At 42.5% G+C, this 17444-nt stretch overlaps 1 long non-coding RNA gene and 44 other non-coding genes across 45 annotated transcripts; all 45 read left to right on the top strand.

The window, feature by feature from the left end:
- Positions 1-3: 3 nt before the first annotated feature.
- Positions 4-76, top strand: trnav-cac (transfer RNA valine (anticodon CAC)). The gene has a single exon. It is a non-coding gene; the product is annotated as a tRNA-Val (tRNA).
- A 385-nt stretch (positions 77-461) lies between these two features.
- Positions 462-534, top strand: trnav-aac (transfer RNA valine (anticodon AAC)). Its single transcript has one exon. It is a non-coding gene; the product is annotated as a tRNA-Val (tRNA).
- A 123-nt stretch (positions 535-657) lies between these two features.
- On the top strand, positions 658-730 carry trnav-cac (transfer RNA valine (anticodon CAC)). Its single transcript has one exon. It is a non-coding gene; the product is annotated as a tRNA-Val (tRNA).
- Positions 731-1133: 403 nt separating this feature from the next.
- Positions 1134-1206, top strand: trnav-aac (transfer RNA valine (anticodon AAC)). Its single transcript has one exon. It is a non-coding gene; the product is annotated as a tRNA-Val (tRNA).
- A 266-nt stretch (positions 1207-1472) lies between these two features.
- Positions 1473-1545, top strand: trnav-uac (transfer RNA valine (anticodon UAC)). Its single transcript has one exon. It is a non-coding gene; the product is annotated as a tRNA-Val (tRNA).
- Positions 1546-1764: 219 nt separating this feature from the next.
- trnav-aac (transfer RNA valine (anticodon AAC)) lies at positions 1765-1837 on the top strand. The gene has a single exon. It is a non-coding gene; the product is annotated as a tRNA-Val (tRNA).
- Positions 1838-1960: 123 nt separating this feature from the next.
- Positions 1961-2033, top strand: trnav-cac (transfer RNA valine (anticodon CAC)). Its single transcript has one exon. It is a non-coding gene; the product is annotated as a tRNA-Val (tRNA).
- A 379-nt stretch (positions 2034-2412) lies between these two features.
- trnav-aac (transfer RNA valine (anticodon AAC)) lies at positions 2413-2485 on the top strand. Its single transcript has one exon. It is a non-coding gene; the product is annotated as a tRNA-Val (tRNA).
- A 123-nt stretch (positions 2486-2608) lies between these two features.
- Positions 2609-2681, top strand: trnav-cac (transfer RNA valine (anticodon CAC)). The gene has a single exon. It is a non-coding gene; the product is annotated as a tRNA-Val (tRNA).
- A 385-nt stretch (positions 2682-3066) lies between these two features.
- Positions 3067-3139, top strand: trnav-aac (transfer RNA valine (anticodon AAC)). The gene has a single exon. It is a non-coding gene; the product is annotated as a tRNA-Val (tRNA).
- A 123-nt stretch (positions 3140-3262) lies between these two features.
- trnav-cac (transfer RNA valine (anticodon CAC)) lies at positions 3263-3335 on the top strand. The gene has a single exon. It is a non-coding gene; the product is annotated as a tRNA-Val (tRNA).
- Positions 3336-3738: 403 nt separating this feature from the next.
- trnav-aac (transfer RNA valine (anticodon AAC)) lies at positions 3739-3811 on the top strand. The gene has a single exon. It is a non-coding gene; the product is annotated as a tRNA-Val (tRNA).
- A 266-nt stretch (positions 3812-4077) lies between these two features.
- Positions 4078-4150, top strand: trnav-uac (transfer RNA valine (anticodon UAC)). The gene has a single exon. It is a non-coding gene; the product is annotated as a tRNA-Val (tRNA).
- A 220-nt stretch (positions 4151-4370) lies between these two features.
- trnav-aac (transfer RNA valine (anticodon AAC)) lies at positions 4371-4443 on the top strand. Its single transcript has one exon. It is a non-coding gene; the product is annotated as a tRNA-Val (tRNA).
- A 123-nt stretch (positions 4444-4566) lies between these two features.
- Positions 4567-4639, top strand: trnav-cac (transfer RNA valine (anticodon CAC)). The gene has a single exon. It is a non-coding gene; the product is annotated as a tRNA-Val (tRNA).
- Positions 4640-5197: 558 nt separating this feature from the next.
- On the top strand, positions 5198-5270 carry trnav-aac (transfer RNA valine (anticodon AAC)). Its single transcript has one exon. It is a non-coding gene; the product is annotated as a tRNA-Val (tRNA).
- A 123-nt stretch (positions 5271-5393) lies between these two features.
- trnav-cac (transfer RNA valine (anticodon CAC)) lies at positions 5394-5466 on the top strand. The gene has a single exon. It is a non-coding gene; the product is annotated as a tRNA-Val (tRNA).
- Positions 5467-5869: 403 nt separating this feature from the next.
- trnav-aac (transfer RNA valine (anticodon AAC)) lies at positions 5870-5942 on the top strand. Its single transcript has one exon. It is a non-coding gene; the product is annotated as a tRNA-Val (tRNA).
- A 266-nt stretch (positions 5943-6208) lies between these two features.
- On the top strand, positions 6209-6281 carry trnav-uac (transfer RNA valine (anticodon UAC)). Its single transcript has one exon. It is a non-coding gene; the product is annotated as a tRNA-Val (tRNA).
- A 219-nt stretch (positions 6282-6500) lies between these two features.
- On the top strand, positions 6501-6573 carry trnav-aac (transfer RNA valine (anticodon AAC)). The gene has a single exon. It is a non-coding gene; the product is annotated as a tRNA-Val (tRNA).
- A 123-nt stretch (positions 6574-6696) lies between these two features.
- On the top strand, positions 6697-6769 carry trnav-cac (transfer RNA valine (anticodon CAC)). The gene has a single exon. It is a non-coding gene; the product is annotated as a tRNA-Val (tRNA).
- Positions 6770-7154: 385 nt separating this feature from the next.
- trnav-aac (transfer RNA valine (anticodon AAC)) lies at positions 7155-7227 on the top strand. The gene has a single exon. It is a non-coding gene; the product is annotated as a tRNA-Val (tRNA).
- Positions 7228-7493: 266 nt separating this feature from the next.
- On the top strand, positions 7494-7566 carry trnav-uac (transfer RNA valine (anticodon UAC)). The gene has a single exon. It is a non-coding gene; the product is annotated as a tRNA-Val (tRNA).
- A 219-nt stretch (positions 7567-7785) lies between these two features.
- Positions 7786-7858, top strand: trnav-aac (transfer RNA valine (anticodon AAC)). Its single transcript has one exon. It is a non-coding gene; the product is annotated as a tRNA-Val (tRNA).
- Positions 7859-7981: 123 nt separating this feature from the next.
- trnav-cac (transfer RNA valine (anticodon CAC)) lies at positions 7982-8054 on the top strand. The gene has a single exon. It is a non-coding gene; the product is annotated as a tRNA-Val (tRNA).
- A 266-nt stretch (positions 8055-8320) lies between these two features.
- trnav-uac (transfer RNA valine (anticodon UAC)) lies at positions 8321-8393 on the top strand. Its single transcript has one exon. It is a non-coding gene; the product is annotated as a tRNA-Val (tRNA).
- Positions 8394-8808: 415 nt separating this feature from the next.
- Positions 8809-8881, top strand: trnav-cac (transfer RNA valine (anticodon CAC)). Its single transcript has one exon. It is a non-coding gene; the product is annotated as a tRNA-Val (tRNA).
- A 491-nt stretch (positions 8882-9372) lies between these two features.
- Positions 9373-9445, top strand: trnav-aac (transfer RNA valine (anticodon AAC)). The gene has a single exon. It is a non-coding gene; the product is annotated as a tRNA-Val (tRNA).
- A 123-nt stretch (positions 9446-9568) lies between these two features.
- trnav-cac (transfer RNA valine (anticodon CAC)) lies at positions 9569-9641 on the top strand. Its single transcript has one exon. It is a non-coding gene; the product is annotated as a tRNA-Val (tRNA).
- Positions 9642-10517: 876 nt separating this feature from the next.
- LOC130091955 (uncharacterized) lies at positions 10518-10841 on the top strand. The gene is made up of 3 exons (XR_008807885.1): positions 10518-10575; positions 10642-10703; positions 10787-10841. It is a non-coding gene; the product is annotated as an uncharacterized LOC130091955 (long non-coding RNA).
- Positions 10842-12977: 2136 nt separating this feature from the next.
- Positions 12978-13050, top strand: trnav-aac (transfer RNA valine (anticodon AAC)). Its single transcript has one exon. It is a non-coding gene; the product is annotated as a tRNA-Val (tRNA).
- A 123-nt stretch (positions 13051-13173) lies between these two features.
- Positions 13174-13246, top strand: trnav-cac (transfer RNA valine (anticodon CAC)). The gene has a single exon. It is a non-coding gene; the product is annotated as a tRNA-Val (tRNA).
- Positions 13247-13630: 384 nt separating this feature from the next.
- On the top strand, positions 13631-13703 carry trnav-aac (transfer RNA valine (anticodon AAC)). Its single transcript has one exon. It is a non-coding gene; the product is annotated as a tRNA-Val (tRNA).
- A 123-nt stretch (positions 13704-13826) lies between these two features.
- trnav-cac (transfer RNA valine (anticodon CAC)) lies at positions 13827-13899 on the top strand. Its single transcript has one exon. It is a non-coding gene; the product is annotated as a tRNA-Val (tRNA).
- A 403-nt stretch (positions 13900-14302) lies between these two features.
- On the top strand, positions 14303-14375 carry trnav-aac (transfer RNA valine (anticodon AAC)). The gene has a single exon. It is a non-coding gene; the product is annotated as a tRNA-Val (tRNA).
- A 123-nt stretch (positions 14376-14498) lies between these two features.
- Positions 14499-14571, top strand: trnav-cac (transfer RNA valine (anticodon CAC)). Its single transcript has one exon. It is a non-coding gene; the product is annotated as a tRNA-Val (tRNA).
- Positions 14572-14836: 265 nt separating this feature from the next.
- On the top strand, positions 14837-14909 carry trnav-uac (transfer RNA valine (anticodon UAC)). Its single transcript has one exon. It is a non-coding gene; the product is annotated as a tRNA-Val (tRNA).
- Positions 14910-15128: 219 nt separating this feature from the next.
- On the top strand, positions 15129-15201 carry trnav-aac (transfer RNA valine (anticodon AAC)). Its single transcript has one exon. It is a non-coding gene; the product is annotated as a tRNA-Val (tRNA).
- A 123-nt stretch (positions 15202-15324) lies between these two features.
- On the top strand, positions 15325-15397 carry trnav-cac (transfer RNA valine (anticodon CAC)). Its single transcript has one exon. It is a non-coding gene; the product is annotated as a tRNA-Val (tRNA).
- Positions 15398-15800: 403 nt separating this feature from the next.
- Positions 15801-15873, top strand: trnav-aac (transfer RNA valine (anticodon AAC)). Its single transcript has one exon. It is a non-coding gene; the product is annotated as a tRNA-Val (tRNA).
- Positions 15874-15996: 123 nt separating this feature from the next.
- Positions 15997-16069, top strand: trnav-cac (transfer RNA valine (anticodon CAC)). Its single transcript has one exon. It is a non-coding gene; the product is annotated as a tRNA-Val (tRNA).
- Positions 16070-16335: 266 nt separating this feature from the next.
- On the top strand, positions 16336-16408 carry trnav-uac (transfer RNA valine (anticodon UAC)). Its single transcript has one exon. It is a non-coding gene; the product is annotated as a tRNA-Val (tRNA).
- A 219-nt stretch (positions 16409-16627) lies between these two features.
- On the top strand, positions 16628-16700 carry trnav-aac (transfer RNA valine (anticodon AAC)). Its single transcript has one exon. It is a non-coding gene; the product is annotated as a tRNA-Val (tRNA).
- Positions 16701-16823: 123 nt separating this feature from the next.
- Positions 16824-16896, top strand: trnav-cac (transfer RNA valine (anticodon CAC)). The gene has a single exon. It is a non-coding gene; the product is annotated as a tRNA-Val (tRNA).
- Positions 16897-17162: 266 nt separating this feature from the next.
- On the top strand, positions 17163-17235 carry trnav-uac (transfer RNA valine (anticodon UAC)). Its single transcript has one exon. It is a non-coding gene; the product is annotated as a tRNA-Val (tRNA).
- Positions 17236-17444: the final 209 nt, after the last annotated feature.

Raw genomic sequence — 17444 nt, forward strand, 5'->3', positions numbered from 1 at the left:
CATGTTTCCGTAGTGTAGTGGTTATCACGTTCGCCTCACAAGCGAAAGGTCCCCAGTTCGAAACTGGGCGGAAACTGTGGGTGGTAGTTGCTAAAATTTCTTATGTGGTTTTCTGTTGAGCAGGTCAGTACACTTGCAGGGCGATTTGCGGTGTAAACTCTTTAGAAAAGGACTAAAACAAAACAAATGACCATTGAGGTTTCCTGTAGAGTAATAAAGAATGTTTCGTCTGCCACCAAAAATAGCAGCTTTTTGCCATTTTAAGAACACTGGGCAGTCTATTGTTTCAGTCGCTTTTGAAATAGGTGAAGGCTATCGTACCAAGGAGCTGTAGGCAGACTGCCATTCCGAATGAGCTCTTATCTGTTGTTTGTGGAATTTACACAGATTGTCACATTGCTTGCAGGAAAGATTATGGGATGGAGCCATCTTCGAAAAAAGCACATGTGACACATCACGAGGTTTCTGTAGTGTAGTAGTCATCACGTTCGCCTAACACGCGAAAGGTCCTCGGCTCGAAACCGAGCAGAAACAGCAGTCGGGTTTTGACAGAAAATTTAAACTGTTTGCCACAATAGGAGGGTGCAGCTCACTTTTCCTTTATACACTTTTTAACAAGCGTGCACCAGAAGATTTCTGTATGCACCCAGAAGACATGTTTCCGTAGTGTAGTGGTTATCACGTTCGCCTCACATGCGAAAGGTCCCCAGTTCGAAACTGGGCGGAAACTGTGGGTGGTAGTTGCTAAAATTTCTTATGTGGTTTTCTGTTGAGCAGGTCAGTACACTTGCAGGGCGATTTGCGGTGTAAACTCTTTAGAAAAGGACTAAAACAAAACAAATGACCATTGAGGTTTCCTGTAGAGTAATAAAGAATGTTTCGTCTGCCACCAAAAATAGCAGCTTTTTGCCATTTTAAGAACACTGGGCAGTCTATTGTTTCAGTCGCTTTTGAACAAGCGTACGCTTTTGAAATAGGTGAAGGCCATCGTACCAAGGAGCTGTAGGCAGACTGCCATTCCGAATGAGCTCTTATCTGTTGTTTGTGGAATTTACACAGATTGTCACATTGCTTGCAGAAAAGATTATGGGATGGAGCCATCTTCGAAAAAAGCACATGTGACACATCATAAGGTTTCTGTAGTGTAGTGGTCATCACGTTCGCCTAACACGCGAAAGGTCCCCAGTTCGAAACTGGGCGGAAACTTTGGGTGGTAGTTGCTAAAATTTCTTATGTGGTTTTCTGTTTAGCAGGTCAGTACACTTGCAGGGCGATTTGCGGTGTAAACTCTTTAGAAAAGGACTAAAACAAAACAAATGACCATTGAGGTTTCCTGTAGAGTATTAAAGAATGTTTCGTCTGCCACCAAAAATAGCAGCTTTTTTCCATTTTAAGAACACTGGGCAGTCTATTGTTTCAGTCGCTTTTGAACAAGCGTACGCTAGAAGAGGTCGGACTGTTTTTCAAATCACGTTTCCGTAGTGTAGTGGTTATCACGTTTGCTTTACACGCGAAAGGTCCTCAGTTCGAAACTGGGCGGAAACAAGTGAAGCCGTTTTTAATATATATGCTGAAATTCGCTACAAAGTCCTTGGACTTTTGAAATAGGTGAAGGCCATCGTACCAAGGAGCTGTAGGCAGACTGCCATTCCGAATGAGCTCTTATCTGTTGTTTGTGGAATTTACACAGATTGTCACATTGCTTGCAGGAAAGATTATGGGATGGAGCCATCTTCGAAAAAAGCACATGTGACACATCATGAGGTTTCTGTAGTGTAGTGGTCATCACGTTCGCCTAACACGCGAAAGGTCCTCGGTTAGAAACCGAGCAGAAACAGCAGTCGGGTTTTGACAGAAAATTTTAACTGTTTGCCACAATAGGAGGGTTCAGCTCACTTTTCCTTTATACACTTTTTAACAAGCGTGCACCAGAAGATTTCTGTATGCGCCCAGAAGACATGTTTTCGTAGTGTAGTGGTTATCACGTTCGCCTCACACGTGAAAGGTCCCCAGTTTGAAACTGGGCGGAAACTGTGGGTGGTAGTTGCTAAAATTTCTTATGTGGTTTTCTGTTGAGCAGGTCAGTACACTTGCAGGGCGATTTGCGGTGTAAACTCTTTAGAAAAGGACTAAAACAAATGACCATTGAGGTTTCCTGTAGAGTAATAAAGAATGTTTCGTCTGCCACCAAAAATAGCAGCTTTTTGCCATTTTAAGAACACTGGGCAGTCTATTGTTTCAGTCGCTTTTGAAATAGGTGAAGGCCATCGTACCAAGGAGCTGTAGGCAGACTGCCATTCCGAATGAGCTCTTATCTGTTGTTTGTGGAATTTACACAGATTGTCACATTGCTTGCAGGAAAGATTATGGGATGGAGCCATCTTCGAAAAAGCACATGTGACACATCATGAGGTTTCTGTAGTGTAGTGGTCATCACGTTCGCCTAACACGTGAAAGGTCCTCGGCTCGAAACCAAGCAGAAACAGCAGTCGGGTTTTGATAGAAAATTTAAACTGTTTGCCACAATAGGAGGGTTCAGCTCACTTTTCCTTTATACACTTTTTAATAAGCGTGCACCAGAAGATTTCTGTATGCACCCAGAAGACATGTTTCCGTAGTGTAGTGGTTATCACGTTCGCCTCACACGCGAAAGGTCCCCAGTTCGAAACTGGGCGGAAACTGTGGGTGGTAGTTGCTCAAATTTCTTATGTGGTTTTCTGTTTAGCAGGTCAGTACACTTGCAGGGCGATTTGCGGTGTAAACTCTTTGGAAAAGGACTAAAACAAAACAAATGACCATTGAGGTTTCCTGTAGAGTAATAAAGAATGTTTCGTCTGCCACCAAAAATAGCAGCTTTTTGCCATTTTAAGAACACTGGGCAGTCTATTGTTTCAGTCGCTTTTGAAATAGGTGAAGGCTATCGTACCAAGGAGCTGTAGGCAGACTGCCATTCCGAATGAGCTCTTATCTGTTGTTTGTGGAATTTACACAGATTGTCACATTGCTTGCAGGAAAGATTATGGGATGGAGCCATCTTCGAAAAAAGCACATGTGACACATCACGAGGTTTCTGTAGTGTAGTAGTCATCACGTTCGCCTAACACGCGAAAGGTCCTCGGCTTGAAACCGAGCAGAAACAGCAGTCGGGTTTTGACAGAAAATTTAAACTGTTTGCCACAATAGGAGGGTGCAGCTCACTTTTCCTTTATACACTTTTTAACAAGCGTGCACCAGAAGATTTCTGTATGCACCCAGAAGACATGTTTCCGTAGTGTAGTGGTTATCACGTTCGCCTCACACGCGAAAGGTCCCCAGTTCGAAACTGGGCGGAAACTGTGGGTGGTAGTTGCTAAAATTTCTTATGTGGTTTTCTGTTGAGCAGGTCAGTACACTTGCAGGGCTATTTGCGGTGTAAACTCTTTAGAAAAGGACTAAAACAAAACAAATGACCATTGAGGTTTCCTGTAGAGTAATAAAGAATGTTTCGTCTGCCACCAAAAATAGCAGCTTTTTGCCATTTTAAGAACACTGGGCAGTCTATTGTTTCAGTCGCTTTTGAACAAGCGTACGCTTTTGAAATAGGTGAAGGCCATCGTACCAAGGAGCTGTAGGCAGACTGCCATTCCGAATGAGCTCTTATCTGTTGTTTGTGGAATTTACACAGATTGTCACATTGCTTGCAGAAAAGATTATGGGATGGAGCCATCTTCGAAAAAAGCACATGTGACACATCATAAGGTTTCTGTAGTGTAGTGGTCATCACGTTCGCCTAACACGCGAAAGGTCCCCAGTTCGAAACTGGGCGGAAACTTTGGGTGGTAGTTGCTAAAATTTCTTATGTGGTTTTCTGTTTAGCAGGTCAGTACACTTGCAGGGCGATTTGCGGTGTAAACTCTTTAGAAAAGGACTAAAACAAAACAAATGACCATTGAGGTTTCCTGTAGAGTAATAAAGAATGTTTCGTCTGCCACCAAAAATAGCAGCTTTTTGCCATTTTAAGAACACTGGGCAGTCTATTGTTTCAGTCGCTTTTGAACAAGCGTACGCTAGAAGAGGTCGGACTGTTTTTCAAATCACGTTTCCGTAGTGTAGTGGTTATCACGTTCGCTTTACACGCGAAAGGTCCTCAGTTCGAAACTGGGCGGATACAAGTGAAGCCGTTTTTAATATATATGCTGAAATTCGCTACAAAGTCCTTAGGACTTTTGAAAGAGGTGAAGGCCATCGTACCAAGGAGCTGTAGGCAGACTGCCATTCCGAATGAGCTCTTATCTGTTGTTTGTGGAATTTACACAGATTGTCACATTGCTTGCAGGAAAGATTATGGGATGGAGCCATCTTCGAAAAAAGCACATGTGACACATCATGAGGTTTCTGTAGTGTAGTGGTCATCACGTTCGCCTAACACGCGAAAGGTCCTCGGTTCGAAACCAAGCAGAAACAGCAGTCGGGTTTTGACAGAAAATTTAAACTGTTTGCCACAATAGGAGGGTTCAGCTCACTTTTCCTTTATACACTTTTTAACAAGCGTGCACCAGAAGATTTCTGTATGCGCCCAGAAGACATGTTTTCGTAGTGTAGTGGTTATCACGTTCGCCTCACACGTGAAAGGTCCCCAGTTTGAAACTGGGCGGAAACTGTGGGTGGTAGTTGCTAAAATTTCTTATGTGGTTTTCTGTTGAGCAGGTCAGTACACTTGCAGGGCGATTTGCGGTGTAAACTCTTTAGAAAAGGACTAAAACAAAACAAATGACCATTGAGGTTTCCTGTAGAGTAATAAAGAATGTTTCGTCTGCCACCAAAAATAGCAGCTTTTTGCCATTTTAAGAACACTGGGCAGTCTATTGTTTCAGTCGCTTTTGAACAAGCGTACGCTAGAAGAGGTCGGACTGTTTTTCAAATCACGTTTCCGTAGTGTAGTGGTTATCACGTTCCCTTTTCACGCGAAAGGTCCTCAGTTCGAAACTGGGCGGAAACAAGTGAAGCCGTTTTTAATATATATGCTGAAATTCGCTACAAAGTCCTTGGACTTTTGAAATAGGTGAAGGCCATCGTACCAAGGAGCTGTAGGCAGACTGCCATTCCGAATGAGCTCTTATCTGTTGTTTGTGGAATTTACACAGATTGTCACATTGCTTGCAGGAAAGATTATGGGATGGAGCCATCTTCGAAAAAAGCACATGTGACACATCATGAGGTTTCTGTAGTGTAGTGGTCATCACATTCGCCTAACACGCGAAAGGTCCTCGGCTCGAAACCGGGCAGAAACAGCAGTCGGGTTTTGACAGAAAATTTAAACTGTTTGCCACAATAGGAGGGTTCAGCTCACTTTTCCTTTATACACTTTTTAATAAGCGTGCACCAGAAGATTTCTGTATGCACCCAGAAGACATGTTTCCGTAGTGTAGTGGTTATCACGTTCGCCTCACACGCGAAAGGTCCCCAGTTCGAAACTGGGCGGAAACTGTGGGTGGTAGTTGCTAAAATTTCTTATGTGGTTTTCTGTTGAGCAGGTCAGTACACTTGCAGGGCGATTTGCGGTGTAAACTCTTTAGAAAAGGACTAAAACAAAACAAATGACCATTGAGGTTTCCTGTAGAGTAATAAAGAATGTTTCGTCTGCCACCAAAAATAGCAGCTTTTTGCCATTTTAAGAACACTGGGCAGTCTATTGTTTCAGTCGCTTTTGAACAAGCGTACGCTTTTGAAATAGGTGAAGGCCATCGTACCAAGGAGCTGTAGGCAGACTGCCATTCCGAATGAGCTCTTATCTGTTGTTTGTGGAATTTACACAGATTGTCACATTGCTTGCAGGAAAGATTATGGGATGGAGCCATCTTCGAAAAAAGCACATGTGACACATCATGAGGTTTCTGTAGTGTAGTGGTCATCACGTTCGCCTAACAAGCGAAAGGTCCCCAGTTCGAAACTGGGCGGAAACTTTGGGTGGTAGTTGCTAAAATTTCTTATGTGGTTTTCTGTTTAGCAGGTCAGTACACTTGCAGGGCGATTTGCGGTGTAAACTCTTTAGAAAAGGACTAAAACAAAACAAATGACCATTGAGGTTTCCTGTAGAGTATTAAAGAATGTTTCGTCTGCCACCAAAAATAGCAGCTTTTTTCCATTTTAAGAACACTGGGCAGTCTATTGTTTCAGTCGCTTTTGAACAAGCGTACGCTAGAAGAGGTCGGACTGTTTTTCAAATCACGTTTCCGTAGTGTAGTGGTTATCACGTTCGCTTTACACGCCAAAGGTCCTCAGTTCGAAACTGGGCGGAAACAAGTGAAGCCGTTTTTAATATATATGCTGAAATTCGCTACAAAGTCCTTGGACTTTTGAAATAGGTGAAGGCCATCGTACCAAGGAGCTGTAGGCAGACTGCCATTCCGAATGAGCTCTTATCTGTTGTTTGTGGAATTTACACAGATTGTCACATTGCTTGCAGGAAAGATTATGGGATGGAGCCATCCTCGAAAAAAGCACATTTGACACATCACGAGGTTTCTGTAGTGTAGTGGTCATCACGTTCGCCTAACACGCGAAAGGTCCTCGGTTCGAAACCAAGCAGAAACAGCAGTTGGGTTTTGACAGAAAATTTAAACTGTTTGCCACAATAGGAGGGTTCAGCTCACTTTTCCTTTATACACTTTTTAACAAGCGTGCACCAGAAGATTTCTGTATGCACCCAGAAGACATGTTTCCGTAGTGTAGTGGTTATCACGTTCGCCTCACACGCGAAAGGTCCCCAGTTCGAAACTGGGCGGAAACTGTGGGTGGTAGTTGCTAAAATTTCTTATGTGGTTTTCTGTTGAGCAGGTCAGTACACTTGCAGGGCGATTTGCGGTGTAAACTCTTTAGAAAAGGACTAAAACAAAACAAATGACCATTGAGGTTTCCTGTAGAGTAATAAAGAATGTTTTGTCTGACACCAAAAATAGCAGCTTTTTGCCATTTTAAGAACACTGGGCAGTCTATTGTTTCAGTCGCTTTTGAAATAGGTGAAGGCCATCGTACCAAGGAGCTGTAGGCAGACTGCCATTCCGAATGAGCTCTTATCTGTTGTTTGTGGAATTTACACAGATTGTCACATTGCTTGCAGGAAAGATTATGGGATGGAGCCATCTTCGAAAAAAGCACATGTGACACATCATGAGGTTTCTGTAGTGTAGTGGTCATCACGTTCGCCTAACAAGCGAAAGGTCCCCAGTTCGAAACTGGGCGGAAACTTTGGGTGGTAGTTGCTAAAATTTCTTATGTGGTTTTCTGTTTAGCAGGTCAGTACACTTGCAGGGCGATTTGCGGTGTAAACTCTTTAGAAAAGGACTAAAACAAAACAAATGACCATTGAGGTTTCCTGTAGAGTATTAAAGAATGTTTCGTCTGCCACCAAAAATAGCAGCTTTTTTCCATTTTAAGAACACTGGGCAGTCTATTGTTTCAGTCGCTTTTGAACAAGCGTACGCTAGAAGAGGTCGGACTGTTTTTCAAATCACGTTTCCGTAGTGTAGTGGTTATCACGTTCGCTTTACACGCCAAAGGTCCTCAGTTCGAAACTGGGCGGAAACAAGTGAAGCCGTTTTTAATATATATGCTGAAATTCGCTACAAAGTCCTTGGACTTTTGAAATAGGTGAAGGCCATCGTACCAAGGAGCTGTAGGCAGACTGCCATTCCGAATGAGCTCTTATCTGTTGTTTGTGGAATTTACACAGATTGTCACATTGCTTGCAGGAAAGATTATGGGATGGAGCCATCTTCGAAAAAAGCACATGTGACACATCCTGAGGTTTCTGTAGTGTAGTGGTCATCACGTTCGCCTAACATGCGAAAGGTCCTCGGTTCGAAACCGAGCAGAAACAGCAGTCGGGTTTTGACAGAAAATTTAAACTGTTTGCCACAATAGGAGGGTTCAGCTCACTTTTCCTTTATACTCTTTTTAACAAGCGTGCACCAGAAGATTTCTGTATGCGCCCAGAAGACATGTTTTCGTAGTGTAGTGGTTATCACGTTCGCCTCACACGCGAAAGGTCCCCAGTTCGAAACTGGGCGGAAACTGTGGGTGGTAGTTGCTAAAATTTCTTATGTGGTTTTCTGTTGAGCAGGTCAGTACACTTGCAGGGCGATTTGCGGTGTAAACTCTTTAGAAAAGGACTAAAACAAAACAAATGACCATTGAGGTTTCCTGTAGAGTAATAAAGAATGTTTCGTATGCCACCAAAAATAGCAGCTTTTTGCCATTTTAAGAACACTGGGCAGTCTATTGTTTCAGTCGCTTTTGAACAAGCGTACGCTAGAAGAGGTCGGACTGTTTTTCAAATCACGTTTCCGTAGTGTAGTGGTTATCACGTTCGCTTTACACGCGAAAGGTCCTCAGTTCGAAACTGGGCGGAAACAAGTGAAGCCGTTTTTAATATATATGCTGAAATTCGCTACAAAGTCCTTGGACTTTTGAAATAGGTGAAGGCCATCGTACCAAGGAGCTGTAGGCAGACTGCCATTCCGAATGAGCTCTTATCTGTTGTTTGTGGAATTTACACAGATTGTCACATTGCTTGCAGGAAAGATTATGGGATGGAGCCATCTTCGAAAAAAGCACATGTGACACATCACGAGGTTTCTGTAGTGTAGTGGTCATCACGTTCGCCTAATACGCGAAAGGTCCTCGGCTTGAAACCGAGCAGAAACAGCAGTCGGGTTTTGACAGAAAATTTAAATTGTTTGCCACAATAGGAGGGTTCAGCTCACTTTTCCTTTATACACTTTTTAACAAGCGTGCACCAGAAGATTTCTGTATGCACCCAGAAGACATGTTTCCGTAGTGTAGTGGTTATCACGTTCGCCTCACACGCGAAAGGTCCCCAGTTCGAAACTGGGCGGAAACTGTGGGTGGTAGTTGCTAAAATTTCTTATGTGGTTTTCTGTTGAGCAGGTCAGTACACTTGCAGGGCGATTTGCGGTGTAAACTCTTTAGAAAAGGACTAAAACAAAACAAATGACCATTGAGGTTTCCTGTAGAGTAATAAAGAATGTTTCGTCTGCCACCAAAAATAGCAGCTTTTTGCCATTTTAAGAACACTGGGCAGTCTATTGTTTCAGTCGCTTTTGAACAAGCGTACGCTAGAAGAGGTCCTCAGTTCGAAACTGGGCGGAAACAAGTGAAGCCGTTTTTAATATATATGCTGAAATTCGCTACAAAGTCCTTGGACTTTTGAAATAGGTGAAGGCCATCGTACCAAGGAGCTGTAGGCAGACTGCCATTCCGAATGAGCTCTTATCTGTTGTTTGTGGAATTTACACAGATTGTCACATTGCTTGCAGGAAAGATTATGGGATGGAGCCATCTTCGAAAAAAGCACATGTGACACATCATGAGGTTTCTGTAGTGTAGTGGTCATCACATTCGCCTAACACGCGAAACGTCCTCGGCTCGAAACCGGGCAGAAACAGCAGTCGGGTTTTGACAGAAAATTTAAACTGTTTGCCACAATAGGATGGTTCAGCTCAATTTTCCTTTATACACTTTTTAATAAGCGTGCACCAGAAGATTTCTGTATGCACCCAGAAGACATGTTCCCGTAGTGTAGTGGTTATCACGTTCGCCTCACACGCGAAAGGTCCCCAGTTCGAAACTGGGCGGAAACTGTGGGTGGTATTTGCTAAAATTTCTTATGTGGTTTTCTGTTGAGCAGGTCAGTACACTTGCAGGGGCCTGTACCATGAAGGTAGCTGAACAAACTCGGGGTTACAGGATTAGTTTTGAGTTGACAAAACCGAACCGATGCAATCAGGCTTTATTGGTACCATGACGCAGCTTATCAACTTTCTCTGTCAACTCAGGCTTTGATCTTAACTTATGATTAATCCACGAGCGCGTGCACATAAAAGAGTGACGTCGGCACTGAACAACCAATCGCGTTCGAAATGGATAGAGCGAGAGCTATATATTTTTCCGCGCAGGAGCAAGAGATAATTATTCAAAAATATGAAGAATAAAAAAATGTTTTTCAAGCACGCAGTAACACTATATCTGCTGCCAAACCAAGAGAAGATTCTTGGAGGAAGATTGCTGATTGCGTTAATGCGTAAGTTAAACAATTAATGTAAAATGATGTAATCATATTAAAAATGTATTAAATGCTAAAATAAACATGTGTGTATTCGTGTTGATATACATGCATGCATGCATACTGTACATACGTGTGTGTAGATGTATGTAAAATGTGAATGTATAGGCTATTCCTAAGAAAGATTGATATTCATATATTTTTAGATGCAACCCCAACTCCAAACGTTCTTGGCAGCAGATCAAGACAAAATATAAAAATATAATTCAAAGTGGTGAGTATTTACCACAACCTTTTATTATTTTTGTGAACATTTATTCATAAAAACTTGTTTGCAGCAAACAGAAAAAAATTTGAAATCAGGAAAACTGGGGGAGGGCCACCTCCTCAAAATTACACTGTGGCCGAGGAGTTGGCGCTGAGTAATAATAAGGGACGGCCGATTATGGATGGCATTGCAAGTGCTGTACAGTCTGACCCTGGTGCTGGCTCCTCGAAGCAAGTAACACTGGGTATGTGTGTGCAATGCATTACTAATGTTTTAAAAAGGGTTAAATTTGGCTGACTCTGTTCTGCAGTAGAGGGAAATACAGTGTCCCTGTTGAAGCCAGCACACATGCACACAGTCTCCCACACAGAGGTCAGTATATGCAGCAGACAGAACACCATGAACATAGCCTGCTTTATAACAGTTATGCTTTATATTTGCCTTTTATTTATTAGGGTGAACCAAATGATGAAGACACTCTGTCTGTGTGTTCTGAGACAGTTGCTGAGGTGAATGCACTGGGCTTTTTATTACGGCACACATTTGAATGTCATAATTAAGTGACTGGCCCTTACACATCTCTTTTATTGTAGGATTTTTCACAACCTGCCCCAGAAACTGAAGCCTCTACCTCAATGGGCTACAGAAGGAATGTGAACAAGGTAATGCTTTAAACCCTTGACATAAATTACAGTCAGTCCTATGTTTGTAGATAGTCATGCCACTTTTTGTGATTTGATCAACCTCCAGAAAACTTGTAATGATCATGTTTGTGGTGGAATTATTTTTCAGGTGGAAACAGACTCAGTCAGGGCCCTTTACAAAAGGAGCCTATGGAGCTAGATTGCACACTAAAGGAGCCTATGAAGCTAGACTGCACACTAAAGGAGCCTATGGAGCTAGACTGCACACTAAAGGAGCCTATGGAGCTAGACTGCACACTAAAGGAGCCTATGGAGCTAGACTGCACACTAAAGGAGCCTATAGAGCTAGACTACACACTAAAGGAGCCTATAGAGCTAGACTGCACACTAAAGGAGCCTATAGAGCTAGACTGCACACTAAAGGAGCCTATAGAGCTAGACTGCACACTAAAGGAGCCTGACTGTGAGCTGAGGAGGCTCCACATTTAAAAAATAAATGCAACAGCTGGATTAAACTGATCTCAGCATGTGAACTTATTTAACCAAGTAACACTTTAGCATGAATATTTATTAATGCAACTTTCTATTGCTCTCTTCCCCCCCATCCCACAAAACCAATAAAACAGTTTGAGACCTGTCTGCAGTTTCAATGTGCTTTTATTAAGTGTAATATTGTATGGTGATTGCAACTACATTTGCACCAGCTGGGTGGTCAAGTGTGTTCGGGTCAGTTTCATCGGGGAGAAGCTTTCTGTGGTGTTCTGGCTCCTTTCTATGGTGGCTATATTGTGCAGAATGGCACATGCAGACACTATCTGTGATGCCCACTCTGGTGACTCTTAAGCGCCGAAGACAGTTGAAACGTGCCTTTAGGATGCCAAAGATCATCTCTAACTTTTACTATGGTTTAACTGACACATGAGGGTCATGATAGGGGGTTATTGTGTAGGTTTTGCTGTCCCAATTCAAATTAACAGTGTTTTGTACTGTACCAAATTTAACTAGCTTTCCTCAAAGCGCTGACACAACATACTCATGGAAAGTAGATTGTTATCTGTTAATTTTACTATTAATTTAAAGATTCATCTCACAGAAAATAATAATTTCACATGTTCACATAATCTCTACCTGAACATAAGGCTGTGAAAAGACTTTCTATTAACATAATCTGCCTGATGTTCTCCTAGAGAAGTGGAGATTGCAACATGTGTGCAGGCTATTGCTCCAATGACTCTATAGGGAATCCTATCATAAGATTAACCGAATAAAATAAAAAAAAGATTTAAAATAATGCTTAACATTTACTGTATTGTATAGTACATTTGTGAAATTTGCTTTTTGAAAGAAAAAAAAAAAACGTGATGTCACCCTATCAATATATCTTACCGGCAATTTTATAAAAACCCTCTCTTATGGACATGGTCAATAAATGTCTGGGGAACACTATTAAACTATTAATGTACTCCTGCAGAGCGAGGACCACCTTGCGAATGGTTCGACAAACCGTGTTTTCCCCTAGATTCTGTGCATCACCAATCGTGCAAGTATGTAGGCTACCACTTGCAAAAAAAACGCAACGCAATACCATTTATGGTACAGTAAGTACATGAATTCGACGTGTTAAATTATTTATGTGCGGCTCATGAAGTTCGCAAAGATAAGATATTCCTTCCGCGAAAATCTGTATCTTTCATCAGGAAAGGCAAGGGGATTTTGTCCGGCTAAAAACTCATTCTCTATATAGAATGTTTCGTCTGCCACCAAAAATAGCAGCTTTTTGCCATTTTAAGAACACTGGGCAGTCTATTGTTTCAGTCGCTTTTGAACAAGCGTACGCTTTTGAAATAGGTGAAGGCCATCGTACCAAGGAGCTGTAGGCAGACTGCCATTCCGAATGAGCTCTTATCTGTTGTTTGTGGAATTTACACATATTGTCACATTGCTTGCAGGAAAGATTATGGGATGGAGCCATCTTCGAAAAGCACATGTGACACAACATGAGGTTTCTGTAGTGTAGTGGTTATCACGTTTGCCTAACACGTGAAAGGTCCTCGGTTCGAAACCGAGCAGAAACAGCTGTTGGGTTTTGACAGAAAATTTAAACTGTTTGCCACAATAGGAGGGTTCAGCTCAATTTTCCTTTATACACTTTTTAATAAGCGTGCACCAGAAGATTTCTGTATGCACCCAGAAGACATGTTTCCGTAGTGTAGTGGTTATCACGTTCGCCTCACACGTGAAAGGTCCCCAGTTCGAAACTGGGTGGAAACTGTGGGTGGTAGTTGCTAAAATTTCTTATGTGGTTTTCTGTTGAGCAGGTCAGTACACTTGCAGGGCGATTTGCGGTGTAAACTCTTTAGAAAAGGACTAAAACAAAACAAATGACCATTGAGGTTTCCTGTAGAGTAATAAAGAATGTTTCGTCTGCCACCAAAAATAGCAGCTTTTTGCCATTTTAAGAACACTGGGCAGTCTATTGTTTCAGTCGCTTTTGAAATAGGTGAAGGCCATCGTACCAAGGAGCTGTAGGCAGACTGCCATTCCGAATGAGCTCTTATCTGTTGTTTGTGGAATTTACACAGATTGTCACATTGCTTGCAGGAAAGATTATGGGATGGAGCCATCTTCGAAAAAGCACATGTGACACATCATGAGGTTTCAGTAGTGTAGTGGTCATCACGTTCGCCTAACACGCGAAAGGTCCTCGGTTCGAAACCGAGCAGAAACAGCAGTCGGGTTTTGACAGAAAATTTAAACTGTTTGCCACAATAGGAGGGTTCAGCTCACTTTTCCTTTATACACTTTTTAACAAGCGTGCACCAGAAGATTTCTGTATGCGCTCAGAAGACACGTTTTCGTAGTGTAGTGGTTATCACGTTCGCCTCACACGCGAAAGGTCCCCAGTTCGAAACTGGGCGGAAACTGTGGGTGGTAGTTGCTAAAATTTCTTATGTGGTTTTCTGTTGAGCAGGTCAGTACACTTGCAGGGCGATTTGCGGTGTAAACTCTTTAGAAAAGGACTAAAACAAAACAAATGACCATTGATGTTTCCTGTAGAGTAATAAAGAATGTTTCGTCTGCCACCAAAAATAGCAGCTTTTTGCCATTTTAAGAACACTGGGCAGTCTATTGTTTCAGTCGCTTTTGAACAAGCGTACGCTTTTGAAATAGGTGAAGGCCATCGTACCAAGGAGCTGTAGGCAGACTGCCATTCCGAATGAGCTCTTATCTGTTGTTTGTGGAATTTACACATATTGTCACATTGCTTGCAGGAAAGATTATGGGATGGAGCCATCTTCGAAAAAAGCACATGTGACACAACATGAGGTTTCTGTAGTGTAGTGGTCATCACGTTTGCCTAACACGTGAAAGGTCCTCGGTTCGAAACCGAGCAGAAACAGCAGTTGGGTTTTGACAGAAAATTTAAACTGTTTGCCACAATAGGAGGGTTCAGCTCACTTTTCCTTTATACACTTTTTAACAAGCGTGCACCAGAAGATTTCTGTATGCGCCCAGAAGACATGTTTCCGTAGTGTAGTGGTTATCACGTTCGCCTCACACGCGAAAGGTCCCCAGTTCGAAACTGGGCGGAAACTGTGGGTGGTAGTTGCAAAAATTTCTTATGTGGTTTTCTGTTGAGCAGGTCAGTACACTTGCAGGGCGATTTGCGGTGTAAACTCTTTAGAAAAGGACTAAAACAAAACAAATGACCATTGAGGTTTCCTGTAGAGTAATAAAGAAGTTTCGTCTGCCACCAAAAATAGCAGCTTTTTGCCATTTTAAGAACACTGGGCAGTCTATTGTTTCAGTCGCTTTTGAACAAGCGTACGCTAGAAGAGGTCGGACTGTTTTTCAAATCACGTTTCCGTAGTGTAGTGGTTATCACGTTCGCTTTACACGCGAAAGGTCCTCAGTTCGAAACTGGGCGGAGACAAGTGAAGCCGTTTTTAATATATGTGCTGAAATTCGCTACAAAGTCCTTGGACTTTTGAAATAGGTGAAGGCCATCGTACCAAGGAGCTGTAGGCAGACTGCCATTCCGAATGAGCTCTTATCTGTTGTTTGTGGAATTTACACAGATTGTCACATTGCTTGCAGGAAAGATTATGGGATGGAGCCATCTTCGAAAAAAGCACATGTGACACATCATGAGGTTTCTGTAGTGTAGTGGTCATCACGTTCGCCTAACACGCGAAAGGTCCTCGGTTCGAAACCGAGCAGAAACAGCAGTCGGGTTTTGACAGAAAATTTAAACTGTTTGCCACAATAGGAGGGTTCAGCTCACTTTTCCTTTATACACTTTTTAACAAGCGTGCACCAGAAGATTTCTGTATGCACCCAGAAGACATGTTTCCGTAGTGTAGTGGTTATCACGTTCGCCTCACACGCGAAAGGTCCCCAGTTCGAAACTGGGCGGAAACTGTGGGTGGTAGTTGCTAAAATTTCTTATGTGGTTTTCTGATGAGCAGGTCAGTACACTTGCAGGGCGATTTGCGGTGTAAACTCTTTAGAAAAGGACTAAAACAAAACAAATGACCATTGAGGTTTCCTGTAGAGTAATAAAGAATGTTTCGTCTGCCACCAAAAATAGCAGCTTTTTGCCATTTTAAGAACACTGGGCAGTCTATTGTTTCAGTCGCTTTTGAACAAGCGTACGCTTTTGAAATAGGTGAAGGCCATCGTACCAAGGAGCTGTAGGCAGACTGCCATTCCGAATGAGCTCTTATCTGTTGTTTGTGGAATTTACACAGATTGTCACATTGCTTGCAGGAAAGATTATGGGATGGAGCCATCTTCGAAAAAAGCACATGTGACACATCATGAGGTTTCTGTAGTGTAGTGGTCATCACGTTCGCCTAACACGCGAAAGGTCCTCGGTTCGAAACCGAGCAGAAACAGCAGTCGGGTTTTGACAGAAAATTTAAACTGTTTGCCACAATAGGAGGGTTCAGCTCACTTTTCCTTTATACACTTTTTAACAAGCGTGCACCAGAAGATTTCTGTATGCACCCAGAAGACATGTTTCCGTAGTGTAGTGGTTATCACGTTCGCCTCACACGCGAAAGGTCCCCAGTTCGAAACTGGGCGGAAACTGTGGGTGGTAGTTGCTAAAATTTCTTATGTGGTTTTCTGTTGAGCAGGTCAGTACACTTGCAGGGCGATTTGCGGTGTAAACTCTTTAGAAAAGGACTAAAACAAAACAAATGACCATTGAGGTTTCCTGTAGAGTAATAAAGAATGTTTCCTCTGCCACCAAAAATAGCAGCTTTTTGCCATTTTAAGAACACTGGGCAGTCTATTGTTTCAGTCGATTTTGAACAAGCGTACGCTAGAAGAGGTCGGACTGTTTTGCAAATCACGTTTCCGTAGTGTAGTGGTTATCACGTTCGCTTTACACGTGAAAGGTCCTCAGTTCGAAACTGGGCGGAAAAAAAGTGAAGCCGTTTTTAATATATATGCTGAAATTCGCTACAAAGTCCTTGGACTTTTGAAATAGGTGAAGGCCATCGTACCAAGGAGCTGTAGGCAGACTGCCATTCCGAATGAGCTCTTATCTGTTGTTTGTGGAATTTACACAGATTGTCACATTGCTTGCAGGAAAGATTATGGGATGGAGCCATCTTCGAAAAAGCACATGTGACACATCATGAGGTTTCTGTAGTGTAGTGGTCATCACGTTCGCCTAACACGTGAAAGGTCCTCGGCTCGAAACCAAGCAGAAACAGCAGTCGGGTTTTGATAGAAAATTTAAACTGTTTGCCACAATAGGAGGGTTCAGCTCACTTTTCCTTTATACACTTTTTAATAAGCGTGCACCAGAAGATTTCTGTATGCACCCAGAAGACATGTTTCCGTAGTGTAGTGGTTATCACGTTCGCCTCACACGCGAAAGGTCCCCAGTTCGAAACTGGGCGGAAACTGTGGGTGGTAGTTGCTAAAATTTCTTATGTGGTTTTCTGTTGAGCAGGTCAGTACACTTGCAGGGCGATTTGCGGTGTAAACTCTTTAGAAAAGGACTAAAACAAAACAAATGACCATTGAGGTTTCCTGTAGAGTAATAAAGAATGTTTCGTCTGCCACCAAAAATAGCAGCTTTTTGCCATTTTAAGAACACTGGGCAGTCTATTGTTTCAGTCGCTTTTGAACAAGCGTACGCTAGAAGAGGTCGGACTGTTTTTCAAATCACGTTTCCGTAGTGTAGTGGTTATCACGTTCGCTTTACACGTGAAAGGTCCTCAGTTCGAAAATGGGCGGAAACAAGTGAAGCCGTTTTTAATATATATGCTGAAATTCGCTACAAAGTCCTTGGACTTTTGAAATAGGTGAAGGCCATCGTACCAAGGAGCTGTAGGCAGACTGCCATTCCGAATGAGCTCTTATCTGTTGTTTGTGGAATTTACACAGATTGTCACATTGCTTGCAGGAAAGATTATGGGATGGAGCCATCTTCGAAAAAAGCACATGTGAC

The sequence above is a fragment of the Rhinichthys klamathensis genome, unplaced genomic scaffold (assembly GCF_029890125.1).
Source record: "Rhinichthys klamathensis goyatoka isolate OS25496 unplaced genomic scaffold, OSU_Roscu_1.1 h1tg000173l_1, whole genome shotgun sequence".
NCBI lineage: Eukaryota > Metazoa > Chordata > Actinopteri > Cypriniformes > Leuciscidae > Rhinichthys > Rhinichthys klamathensis.